The sequence below is a fragment of the Prinia subflava genome, chromosome 9, assembly GCF_021018805.1.
Source record: "Prinia subflava isolate CZ2003 ecotype Zambia chromosome 9, Cam_Psub_1.2, whole genome shotgun sequence".
Taxonomy (NCBI): domain Eukaryota; kingdom Metazoa; phylum Chordata; class Aves; order Passeriformes; family Cisticolidae; genus Prinia; species Prinia subflava.
In genome coordinates, this window is record NC_086255.1 from 4,828,265 (window position 1) to 4,842,252 (window position 13,988).

Sequence of the window (13,988 nt, forward strand, 5' to 3'; positions counted from 1 at the left end):
TTTGAGAGGTCTCTGAGGCGAGGCAGTAAATGATTGGTGGTTTCCATGATCTCACCTTTTGACTTAGCTGCCCTGTTTAGCCTCTGTGAGTGTTTGCATGGAGCTGGCCCTTGGAAACCTGCTCAGAGTGAGGCAAGAAGTGTGTGTGCCCTGAGTAAAAACTGGGAATTGTGCATTTTTTAATGGTTTTGAGGTTCTGACTGGATTTCCTCTCTGTTTCATCCAGTGGACTACAGCTGGGGAAGGTAAAGCCACCAGTCATGATGGCTAAAAGGGGAAGGATATTTGCCCTTCACCAGCTCACTCTATGGTTTGTGGAGGTGTCTCTTTACTGACTCTAGACAGAGGTTTATTCATCAGAAAAACTCTTCTAAGCAATGAATCAGAAGCATTAACATTTTTTTCTATTTTTGCTAGAACTCCCAAATACATATTTGGAGTATTCCATACTCAAAATGTTGGTGGAATAAACCATGAATCTGAATTTTTGAAGTCTCACATAGGTGCATTAACCAGCAGACAAGTACTGATTTCCACATCTAAAGTCTGGCCCCTCAAAATCAAAGAAATGTTTCCAGTTGTCTAATTTTTCATTATGTCTAATAGCATAGGTATTTGTTTCCTGCCAGTGAAGTTTTGAAAGCACCTCCATCCCTGCTCCTGCACAGAAAATGAGCCTTAACAGCATTAGGACTGGTTCCTCTCTCAGCCCTAAGCCTATTTGGCTTCATAGGATTCTCTGCCTGTCAGTTCCAGGTAGACTTGCTCAAAACTTATCCATTTTTACAGAGTTAAAAAGGCCTCCTTTCATGTGCAATCAGATATAAAAATAGGCCAGTTGAAAGCAGCTGAATGTCACCCTGTCATTCCAAGTGAAATGCTGGCACTTTCCTCAGGAATGCAGTGACTCAAGTCCCCAAATAAATAATGACAATAGCAAACCCAGGACAGCTGAATTCCAAAGCAGTGCTTCTAAACTTGTATTTAAATCATTGCCTGCAGACCACCAATTGAAGTTCTTACCTGCAGCGTGAGGAATAATTCTTTTTCCTTTGGCTTGAGTGAGCCACCCCTCACCTCCCACAGACCTGCTCTGAAGCCACTGGAAGGTGTGGTGGGAAATTTCTCATGTTAAAGGTATTTCACTTTGCATGGAGCCACCAAATAACCCTTGGACAACTGAGAGGGTCTGAAAATGAGACTTTAGCCTGTGTTTAGTGATATTAATCTTCTTCCTCAGAGGAAGAGTGGCTGGGAGGCTGGCAGGTGTTGCCAAGAGAGGAAGGTGGTTTTCTATTTAGTGCCACAAGCTCCATGCTGGGCTTTTTAATTGACTGATTAGGAAAATCTGCTTGGAGAAAAGCTGGGAGGGAGTGAGCAGCCCCAGGAGCTTGTCTGAGGAGCAGAGCTGGCTCTGGCTGCTGCAGCTGCAGGGAGCTACCCCAGCCCTGCTGGACCTGCACTCCCCAGCCCCAGGGCCTCAGGGCTTCCTGGCAACCACCTGGCTCATTTTGGCTCTGCTGTGGGGCCACCAGCCCTGCCCCATCCCCACTGCAGCCCCTGCCCTGGTCCCACCCCACTGTGTGCTCCTTCCATCAGTCTCTGGCCACCTCTGATGCCACCAAGGCATCCCCCAGAGGCACATCCAGGCAGCTGCAGAGCCAGGTCTCACCTGTGCTGGTGACAACAGCCTCACCTTGTACCTGGGAGGGCCTGGGACACTTTATGGGCCCCTGAGTGTCCTTTGGGCTGCTGAGGAGACCTGGCTGTGCTGCTGTGTGCGGGATCTCTTCTTTTGGGGAAAAGCTGCCATGACTGCCAGACTCAGCGAGGAGGTTTGGGCACAGTCTGAAGCTAACAAGTCCCAGTACCAGACTGGGACAGGTCTCACCTTCTGAACCCCAGATGGGTTGAAGGGCACAGACGTGCTCTGTTTGCTGTGTCCAGGGCTGTGGGCACACAGGGAGTGTGAACCAGGCAAAACCAAACCCCTCAGAGCTCCATGGTGCTGACGTGGATCAAACCCATCTCTCTATCACCTTCTATTTTCCCCCCTGTGAATGATTCTTGAACTTTCTTGACAAATTAAGGCTCCGCAGTTTACTTCCAGGCTCTTTAGACAAATGTTGATTCTGCTCTCACGCCTGACTTTGAATGCCAAGGTAATGTTAAAGCTTGACCTAAAAATGAGATGTTGAGCCCTCCCAAGCACATTTGTGCTGTGCCCACCAGCCTGACAAATAATAATTGCCAAAGATTTGGACCAGCCCAGCCTCCTGACTGCCTGTTTTCCTCAAGAATTTTAAACCACCCTTGCTCTTGCCACACTTTGTTCCTAAAGCCCTGTGGGATCCCCATGATATCACTGCCCAGGGCAGCACTGCTAAGGGCAAAGCTTATCTAAAGGTTCTCTTTTAAACTTTTCTGGCCTGGGCTCCTCCACACAGTTGCTAATGTGAGCAGCTGCTTTGCAAACATCTTTGAGAGGGAAGGATAGGTCTGTATTTTAAAAGTTCTCAAATCTGAGAGGCCTCTTTAACCTCAGCCTTAAGCATCCTCAGCATATCATTAGGAAGATTAGCAGAGCCTTTAGCACTCCACTGAATTTCCTTATGTATTGCTAGGCCTGGCAGATCAAAGGAAACATTCCTTCAAATGGCTTGTGACTTATCTTGTGCTTACCCTAGCACCGCTGGCCTCTCAATCATCATATTTTCTTCCAGTAGGGATTGCTTTTAAAGACAACAGTTTATCCTCCAAGATCCTTGTTTTGACCCTTTCATCTTTCCCAAGGTTCCTTACTGAGATGTGCAATTAAAAGAAGTAACAAACCAAAGAGATAAAAATGTGTCCAAGTTAAGAAAATAGTCACAACTCATAATTACTGCTTGGTTCTGCTAATGAAGTGACTAAGAGTCTGACTAAAATCATGTTTATTCTTTCTAGATTTGCTGGAACTTGGCAGAAACTCTTCACAAACACTGAGGTCAATGATACTTGGCCTTCTTTGGCGTTTTCCCAGTGGGATGTGAATGGCTGCAGGGTGCTGGGGGTCAGTCCCTGTTCTGCAGCCACATTTGGGTGTGTTTGGACCTCTCCACCCACACAGAGACCCAGCTCGGGGTGCTCCAGCTGCAGGCCCACCCACATGGACTGCAAGCAGAGGTGTCTGATTCATTAGCATGACTCTTATAAAGCTGTATTATTCATCACTTTAAGGTATTAATCACTTTCTATTTAAATTTCCCTCAGGGGCTTGTTATTTATTTTGTAGGTGTGTTTTAGCACGTTGTAATATGAAAGCCACTTTCATTTAATCAGCTTAAAAAATTTCCAGGTTTATTACTTACATGTAAGTGTGAATTGAGATATATATGCAATAACCAAGGAACATGGATTTGCAAATGAGATGTTTGACCTTCACCTTTTATCAAAATTACAGGACTGGTAAATCCTGCATAAAGGAGTCACCTGAAGAATTAAAAATCAGGTACATAACTGTTACTCCACCATATCTGTTTCAGTTAAGCATCAGCTGCCATTTCCATTCTAAATCCCATTTTCATGGGTATATAATTTGATGTTTTCAATTATATGGGGCTTAAACTTCCCTTAGCACCCTTAACTTCACAAATAAGCATGGCAAGTCGAAGTTAAATGACTGTGCTTCAAAAAGTGTCATTTAACAATAAAGGGATAAGATTGTGTTCTAAAGTTTGGGTGCAAGTGGTGAAAAGGAACCTTATAAAATTATGGTTTAGGTTGGTTTGCTATGGATTTAACCACTGTGGCACTTAACAGCATTTTAAACTAAGTCTTTTGTTCCTCCCATTCCATTTCTTTTCACATTAACTTTCAAACACCACACACTTTTAACAGCTGGGAGATAAATCATCTAACAGCTATCATCAATCTCCCATGCTCAGACCAACAGGGTATGTAAACAACCTGATGCTAATTATCTGCAGTTAAAATCAGTATCAGACAAGGAAACCTGGAGTTTTCACAGAGTGATCCAGAATACTTCAAGTCAGAACCAGAGAAATTTTTAAAAAATATGAGCACTGTGCTCATCAATTTTATGTCACTTAACTCAGAGATAGCTGCCTTCTAGCCCTGATGGGCAGAGAAATGTGCCCTTCACATTCTGCTGTCATGGAGATATTAAATGTGTCAAAACTCCAGTGACATACCAAAAACTAGCAAGGAAATCATTGAGTCCAATGTTCTCAAGAAGACAAATTCCAGTTACTAGGTTTCATTTGTGGTCCTTGGCATCTAAGGTCAAGGTCTCCCTATAGTAATGTCAATTTTCTCACCAGCTCTCCTGGTGTGTTTTGTAATCTGTTGGCATCACTTTGCCTGCAGACAAGGGAGGGAAACTAGAAAAAAATTGGTGTCTTGGATCCAATAATCATCTTTTTTCAGGCTGGACCTCAATGGTCTGGGATCTCTGGATATTGTGGCAGGTTTTCTGGCTGCAGTGGAACAAGAATGATTAGATCCCTTTACTCAACTTTACTTAGTGATGAGCCCCTCCCCTAAGGTTTGCCTGTATTTATTTGATGTATTTGGGGTGGAGGGGGAAACTTCTACCCCAGAAGTCCCCAAAGTTAATCCTAAGCAGACCCTGGGACTTTCTCCAAGCCCTGTGGTGCAGGGTGGGGAACGAGCCGAGTGCTGCTGGCACACAGCTCTGAGCCTCCCTCTGCAGGGCAGGCAAAAGAGCCCTGTGGTGGGCTCCAACCATTTATCATCAGCATTCATAAACCTCATTTCCTGCCAGCAACAGCCACTCAGTGCTGAAAAATCATGATTTCACAGTGGATTGCCATGCAAGCTGAAATAAATCCCCGAGGCGGAGCACGGCGCGCTCTGTCCTCAGCCCCCAGGAAGTCTGCTAAAGGAGAGGCTGAGCACTCTGCCTTCAGTGGTCTCTTTTCATACACACGAATTCTCTTTTTTAATCTATTTTTATGTGTATCTATATGTAAATATGTGTATATGAGAAGCAGAGAAGCGCTTTGAGGATATCATTCCCTACGAGTGATGGCTATTATTAGACAGAAATATGAGACTGTTCCACCTCTGTGTGCACCATCTCTGTGAAAAAGCAACTTCAAGGCTCTGGCAGCACTAAAAAAGCTGGCAGTGCACTTCTCTTATCTCTGCTGCCTGCAAAGAGAAAATTAGTAAAGGCTCCCTGATACTGAGCAATTGAATGTGTTTACCAAAAGGAACCATCAGTGACACAGAATTCTGCTCTGGACTCTGTAAAAAAGATTGTATAAACATCTGCCTTATCATTTACTGTTCATCTTTCCCATGCACTTATTTTTTATAAGTATCTTAAACTACCCAGCATGTTCTTGCCATTGTATTTTTAAGAGTATTTTGGGCAGATAAGCTATTTCCTTACTGATGTCTATATTCTGCTGACTCAAATATTTGCACTCAATTCAAAAGTAATGATGAAAGTTCGACATTTTAGGTTTTCACTTTTGCTTTTTTTCTTCCAGACTCACAAAACAAGAAAGTTTCCCCAAATAAATCTTTTCTACAAGGCGTCCTTGGTCAGAGAGCTTTGTAAATACAACTTGAAGAGTGAAACAGCACAGGGCTGAGTTTAAGGCTTCCAAATCCACATTAAAATTAAATAGTTAATTGTGAAGATGGATGCATTTCAGAAAATGTAAGAGCCAAGAGTGCCTTCTGCCTTCACTGAAACTGGAAACATATTTTTTTCCTTCTAGCCCAACGCAGAACCAAACAGAAGAAAATAGTCTCACAAAATAATTTGGTATTAGAATGATGAGATTCTGATTCTTATTAATGGATGTTAGACCAGCTTTTCATCCCACTGCAAATCATTCTTCGAAACCAGCATTAAATCCCACATTCAGAGTCAAAGACTCAAAGACCTGTCCCTCAGGCAGCTCTGGGCTGTGTGATTTGTTTCCACCCCACAGATTGTCCGTGTATTTAAATGCAGTTGTTACACTGCAGAGCTGATCTCACCAAACTCAGTGTGTCCTAATTCACCTTGGTGGTGATTGTCTCCTCTAGATCACAGTGAAAGGCACATTTGGGTGTGTAACTCTGGCTGAAAGCCGAGGCTGGACATGAAACTTATTCTTTTATTCTTATATTCTTATTTATCTATTTATTCTGGTGGTAACAGCTATGAACTCTTCAGGGTGTGCTGCTCTGCCAAAGCTGTGGTGCTTTATCTTGTCCTTTGACCAGGCCCAAGGGACCTGCTCCTCTTGGGAACCTGCCACAACCACAGCAGCCGGGGCAGGAAGGGCTGCACTGAGCTCATATTTGTTCTAATATTGTTTATTTCTCTTCTCAAACAGCTCCCTGGAGTATTTTGACCTCGAGTGTTCTTTCCAAAGAGGCGCTTGTGTGTAAACAGCACCTGCACGGTGGAGCACACCACCAGCCACTGCTGCCACTGTGTCACTTTCTTATCATTCATAATGTGAAAATTCATAATGGGACTGCCTGCACAGCCAGCCCAGGCTCTGCAGATGGCAGACGTGTGTGCACAACAGCCACATTTATAGCTCTGATCAATAAAATGAAGTTTTTCCCACCTCTGACGCTGTCCTGGTAAAAATCTCCTCTCTTTAGTCACTGGTTAATCTCTGTCCCCATAATTTCCAGATGACTCTGTCTTTAAATATTTGAATTTAATTCTGGCATTGCTGAGCAGCTGGCCTGCCTATTGGATTTTCCTACAGCCAGCATTTTCTTGGTGTTATCTAGTCCTTTAATTTATTAGCTCCCCTCCTTAGTGAAGAATTAACTTTGATCTTTTCTTATCTGGCCTTGTGTTTGTGATGAAAGTATCTTCTCCAATGCAATTCCTTATTTTCTGGCTTGATGGGAAAGCTCAGAGGTTAAAATCAGCTTTTCTCCTGAGCCTGTGGTGCCCCAGGGCTGCAGAGCCACCTCACCTGAGCTGTGCACCCCTGCAGGTGGGAGCAAACCTGAATTTCACACCATGCCGTGGGTCTGGGGTCACTCTGTGGTTTATCATTATCTGAACATTCATGCATCTCCCACCACTGGATTACCACAAACCCTTTTTTTTTTTTATTGTCCTTGTTCTGAACAGGCAAATGGTTGAACCTCCTCAGGGGTTGAAGAAGGAGAAATGTGAAACCTCTCAGACAGCAAAATATGCAAAGTCCTGCTTTCCTTGAACAGGCTAACTTGTATTTTCTAGCAATTATTTTCAAATCTTTTTAATCTCTTTTGGCTCTTGAAAAACAGTCCCCATAAAATTACAACTTCAGGCATTAAAAATAAAACCTGTGCCTACTTATTTGTTCAAACATCTATTCAGGTGTCAAATACAGAAGAGGGGCTTTTACATCCCCTTCTGTCCAGAGGGGATGTAAAAGATTCCAGTCATGCAGATCTCAACAGATGGCAGCTTCCACAGGCTTAGTTAAATAAAAATGTGAGGGAAGTGATCCCACAGAAGGGCTGCCCACCTCAGCCCACCCTCTCTGGTGGCACCCAAAGGCAAAGAGCAGGAACAGAACAGGCACAGACAATTTCCCCACTCAAACTCTCCCACCTTCTGACCACTCCCAGCTTCAGATGAGGTTTCCATGATTTAACAACCCTCAGTGGATTCCCATTCCATGAAATTGGAATTCCATCTCCAGTTTCCTCTGAAACCTTCAGCATCCACAATCTCATCATTCCTGACTTCACAGACCTTGCCACTGCCCTTGTCAGCTGCCTCTCTCCTGGGACAGTCCATGTGGGAGCTGAACGAGTGACATTTTGTCACTCCTCAAATCATTGCCCATTTCATAAAGGAGGGATGTCACAGGTGACCACAACAGAGGATCAGACAGCAATTTTCCTCATGGGAATTATTTTGTTATAATAACACCATAAATAATGTTATTTATAAATAATATTATTCATATTATTTATTATTACATTATTAACATTATTTATAAATAATGTAATGTGCTGGGAGTGGGATATACATGACCATTTTAGGTGGGTATGATCAACCCATGAAAATCCTAAAGCAACATTTTATCACATTTTCTAGCTCCTTCAGGACACCATGATTAGTCTATAAGTTCTGGATTTTAAATTGCCATTACATGAGTGCCTCAGGCATCAGAGGAATGGCACATTTTAATATGTGCAGTGTTTACAAGATTGAGAATAGTTCTGGAAAATTGTTTTTTTCAATGCAAATGTCTTCAGGGCTTTCTGGTTATTGAACATAATCAGGAGTCATTTCCAGAGAATACTTTTACTGTAGTTCTGATAAAAGCTTGTAAGGAGTGCCACCAGAGTAATTGCAGGCAGGAACAAATAAATTAATTACAGTGTGAGTTGTTGGAGGAGATAATGGATCTCTCTCCTTGACCACAGGCCATTCTGGAGAGATATGGAGCATCTGACTGCCCAAGTGCTCATTTACACTTCACAGGACCATTATTTACACATCTAAATGGTGGTTTATAGTTTTACTCAGGACTTTGAACATCATCATTCTACTCCCTGGTTTAAGATGGAACTAAAATCAAATTCCCATTTTGTGATCAGGTCCTTTTACATAAAACAAAACAAAAAAAAAATGGATGAATTGAGGTGGCTGATCACAATTAATTCTTTTGCTCTCATTCCATTTGTTTTTTGCTCTCTGCAAGCAACCTTTTCTACTTAAAAAGTAAACACAATAAAGAAAATCATGTCAGGAGGAAGGAAATGTGTAAATCTTTGTCAGCTTTGCATTGCCACAGTAAATGCAATGTGATATTTCCAGCATCCACTAGAACAGCATCGTTTTTGCTGCTGACAGTGTGATTACTCTTTTTTTATGGGAGAAAAACAGGAGCTTTTCCCTGTGTTAAGATCTCATTTTCTTAATCTCATTCGCTGGCTGGTACCAGACTTCTCAAATTGGACATTTTTCTTCTCAGGGCGTGCATGGATGTACATTCTGATCCTACTGTTAAACTTAATGGAAATAAAAAAAAATTGACCCGACCATGTCAGCACATTTTTATGAGCAAAACCCCAGAGCCTCTTATTCGAACTCTTGGTAGCTTATGGGGTTTATGTGCAGCTTTGGTAAGAGCTTTTATATAAGTGAATGTGTTTTAAACCAGCATTTGTCAGAATTCTATATTATTACATTTTTCCAATTCTGTTGATTTATGTGTAATCTTCTCATTTCCTCCCTCAGCCCTGTAAAAATGATCCTCGCTGCTGTGCTGCTCACACAGCAAAACCTGGCCAGCTCTGCTTCAGAGGCTGCTTGACTCCATCCTGACAGTGTCCACATGCCAAAAATTCCCTCACTCATTATTTCTGTCTCCTAAATCTTCTTTCCCTGCCTTTCCCACTCCATGGAAACTCTTTCTTGACCTATATATGTGCCCTGTTTTAACAGTTTGTGGCTATTCTGTGGCTGCTCTCAAGCTTGTATGCATTTTCTTTTCTTCTGTGTAACAAACTGCAGGTAACAAACACACAGGCCTGTTAAAACTATTCCAGACTGTCAGCCCTCGTTCATGTTTTTTGTGGGAAAATTCAAATGGAGGTCTCCATCCCCTAGGAAATCATTGCCCTAAATCTGTTGCACAGTTTGAGTCTATGAAATCAACTTGTTGCAATAAGTTAACAGCTTAAATAAATTTATGTATGCCCTTGTTCCTAATAATATCTTTAAATGAATGTGCATTTTCATGTTAAAATTTAAATTCTGCAGCTTTTTTAAACCCATTTTATCAATGTTACACTTTTTCCAAAGTTTAGCCCAACAAGTTACAAATTCTTTATTTGAATTATAATCATAGAATCATAGAATGGTTTGGGTTGGAAGGGACCTTAAAAATCTTCTAGTTTCAACACCCCTGCTGTGGGAAGGGTGGCCTTATAAAATATATTCATTTATTTTATAAAGAGTCCAAGTTTCATTGCATTTTTCTGATTTTCTTATTTCAAAACAAAGAATCCTTACCAAAGCAGCTCCCAAGATCCAGTAGGTGTTAGTTAAATAACATAACTCCTCTAAGTATAGTGAACCATCAATTTTTAAAATAATTTGGGGTTTTTTTCCTATAGTGTCTATTACATTTATTATAAGAAAATACATTTATTTTATCTTTATACACTTTTGTTTCCCATATTTATTTGAATCTTTTCATTCTAGTTCATTTCCAGGATTCCACATTCCCAGGGAACATGAGGGCCACTCTTTAGTGGTGTGGCTTTCCCTCTGGTTGTCACTTTGCAGCCTGGCTGAAAAAGAGCCTAGAACCCCTTAATGAGCTTGGTTTGGGTTTTCTGTCTCCTCTGTCACCAAATGACTAATTACCAATTTCCAGCTATGAATAAAATTACATTACATCCTCCTTCTTAACCTCAGGGCTATGTCCTTGGATTTATGTGCTTTAGATTGCTGCAGACATCTTCATGCTGCTGCAAAGGCTTCGTTGAACACCTGCCTGAAATAAAGAGCAGCTTTCCAAGCAGTATTTTTAAATATTTTACATCTGTCATGAAAATTAAGAGGTTTATCTCTGAGTTGTCTGCTAAATCTAATGTGTCAGATTGTTCTTATTTTTATACAGGAGTTTTAAAATTCTGGTTTCCCAAATTCAGCTGCACTTCCTTACGGACTTTTCCTTGCCTTGTCCTTCAGTCTTCCCCCAAAAATCTCTTTGCAGAGGTTGGATTCTGATTATTGCAGTAGATGTTCTGGCTGCTGCCAGCCAACCTGGTTATTCCATTATGCTTTTTATCACAATCCTTCCTGGTGATCTGGGCTGCCTGTGAGCACCCAAGGGGATGCTTTCCCCAAACATGTGATTATTCTGTTTGCCACTTCAACTGCCAGGACTGAACTCCTGGAAAATCTTTGATTAGTCAAATTTACAGCCCATGCCTGACCTAAATTCCACTGTACACCTGCCATGCTGCATTGGCTTGAACATGGAACAAATTCTGGTTCTTGATGTTCTGCCAGTCCCGGGTTTTGGTTTGGGGAGGTGGCTGGGCACGGGGATTTGTCTCTGCACAGGCTTGTGGACCTGCCACAGGGCTGCTGTGCATGTGCCCCTGACCCAAAAATCTCCAGGGATGGAGAGCCCATCCCAGGGTGCAGCCTCTGCCCAGAGCCCCTCGCTGCTCCTGCTGCCTCCTCTCTGGCTGGTCCTGCTTTGGGCTGCCACTCCCTGCCCAGGAAAGTCTGAGAGCATAAAATCCGTTCAGATGTGGATGAAAAGAAAATAAAAATAGTAAATCAACACCATGGAACAAACACCTTCTGTAGAAGTTGTATTTCAAAGAAGTGTTGCTCAAAGTAAAAAGGAGTTTCCTGGAGAAATGTGGTCACTGGCTCTACGTTCACTTCCCCTCTGGAAGGGATTTATATATTTATATCCTTGGGGTTTTTTTCTAATGCATGATGTAATCCATGTTTTTCTCTGACAAATAATAACATAAACATCATTTTGCAATATACAAATAATACAGAAGCATTAATCTGTAGTTGGGGCTGTGAAGTAGGGTGCCACAGTTCTTGCCACCTTCAGATGAATATTTACTTTTCTAATTAAAATTGATGTATCCTTAGGGAAATGGGTCAGAAACCTGACATATATCCAAAATCAGTGAACGTTTTGATCCAAAGAACTTGGTCAGAGCCGTAGCTGAAATATGACTGGAAAAGTCCACAGTATCCTCCAGTCCTACCCAGGTCAGCATGACACAGTTTTCCTCTAGAACAGAATCTTCTGGCATGTCCTTGGAGCTCCACCACAGCTGATCATGGATCAGCACTCCAAACAAGGCAGAGCTCCACTCTGCATTATCACAGAACCTCAGGACCAAAATAATGGGCCAGTAGATAAAGTGTAAATAATTCTCCACATCTGGAGATCCCTGTGAAGGGTAGAGCATCCTGTTCTTGGAAATAGGGCCCTAAATGATGCCTAAATCTCATTTAGGATTCTTAATCCTTGAGTGGGTCTGACCAAGGTGATATGATCCATCTGAGAGATCTAGAATTTAAAGCCTTCTATTCTTGGAATACATAAACCCCATCAATTTTCCCCTTTTTGGTTAGAAATATCCAGATTCTCTCCAATACGAGATTTTATTTTAATAAAATCGACTGAAAGGTGGAACAGTTTAATTAAAATCAGGACAATGAGAAGAATTTCCCAATAACCAGAAACTTTCATGGCTCAATCTACATGAAACACATATTAATTATCACTGCAACATAAGTTCCAACAGTGATGCAGCCAGAAGGAAAAGCACTGATGGATAAAATTGAGCAGGTTGGGACAGATAATAAAAGGAATTATTTGTGTCAGTGTGTCACCAGCAGTTTTTCAGGTGACCATAAATCTAAAATGCTTCCTTGTGTTTCCTGAAGATTGCATTATATTCAAAAGTACTTCTTGATCTTGCACGTGGCACTGGAGGCTGGAATTCAATCTTCAGTGTCTCCATTTGAAATTTTCACTGTTGTCAGAAATAAAGAGACAAGGAAGTGAATTCTTTTCAGTTGTTTGTTATTTGGGTTGGGAATTTGCCTTTGACATGTGTGTACAGTGCAAAGCTCCCTGCGGGTGTGACTGTCCTGCTAATGCTACCATTAATAATAATGTAAATAAGCTGTCAGCTCAATTCTTGAGTAATTCTGCCCTAAATCTTAGCTTTGATCCCTTCACATTTCAAAGGTGATACATGGACAAGACATTTAAAATGGTCTCATTTAGCTGATGCCATCTGACCTTTTAGCAGGTGAGTATTGGAGGTGTCTCTGTCCCATCTCCTGTCCACAAAATCACATTTGGGTAAAGCACAGGGAAGAGAGGAACCTCTGGGGTTAAACTCAGGTGGTGAAATGGTTGACATTAGGAAATAGGGGTGAAAATTGCCCCATTGTTAGATTTACTCTGGTAAATAATATGGGTTTAAATCGTTTGGCTATTTTGATACTCAGCCATGAGGCTGCTTAGATTGACACTTTCTTTAGGGTCTGATTTACTGTCTTGTCCCCTGTCCTCAAGACCAAGCCAGGAGTGCTATTGGTTAGTCTGGTACCTTTTACCACTAACAAAATCTCCACTCTGAGCTAAACACGGATTTTTCTCAGAGAAAATTCTCAGAAAGCTTAGTTTTCATCCTGAAAAATCTGAACATTTCAAACAAGCTTTAAAGTCCAGAAAAAGATCATCAGGTAAGTTACCATAACATTTTTAAACTCCACCTAGGGCACAAAGGGTCTAACCTGAATAGAAGATCTGGCCCAATCATTTGGTTTATTCACTTAAATAATCCCAGCCCTTCCATTTGAGAGTGCATTTTCCAGAGCAGCAGTGCACATCCCTGCTGGTGGCTGTGAGCAGAGCCTGACCCTGTCCAAGTGTCCCTGTCCCCCAGCCCAGGAGCACAGCAGGACCCATGGACAGCTTGGAGCCAGAGCTGTACCACAAGCTGCCCTTTGGACCTTCCCCATCGGTCCTGGAGGATTTCTGCAGGAGGTGGATGCACATCCTGAGGTTTGCAGAGGGGGTGGAGGGATTACAGACACCTCGTGGGCAGCTGGTGCTTGCAGCCCTGTATTTTTCCCTTTGGAAATCCCAGAAAAAAGGGATTTCTGCTAACTGAGAAGGAGAAGCAGGGCCTCCACATGGCTGGTGTCTTTCCAGTCAAGTACCCAACTCCTCTGGGGTTTTTTAGTGTTGTAGCCTTGGAGACAGAAAACTAGAAAAAAATCAATTCCTGAGTCAATGCCAATTGGGAAAATGAGACCAAAAGCCTTCCAAGAGCACCAAAGAACTGAGATGAGACTGAAAAAAATAAACAAGAAGAATGGTAGTCCTACTTGGTTCTGAAGTGGAGCTCACATAAAATAAATGCTGATGGGTTTGCTTTCCAAGGGGAACATGGGAGAGAAGGAGCGAGGGAGGTTGAGAAAGAAA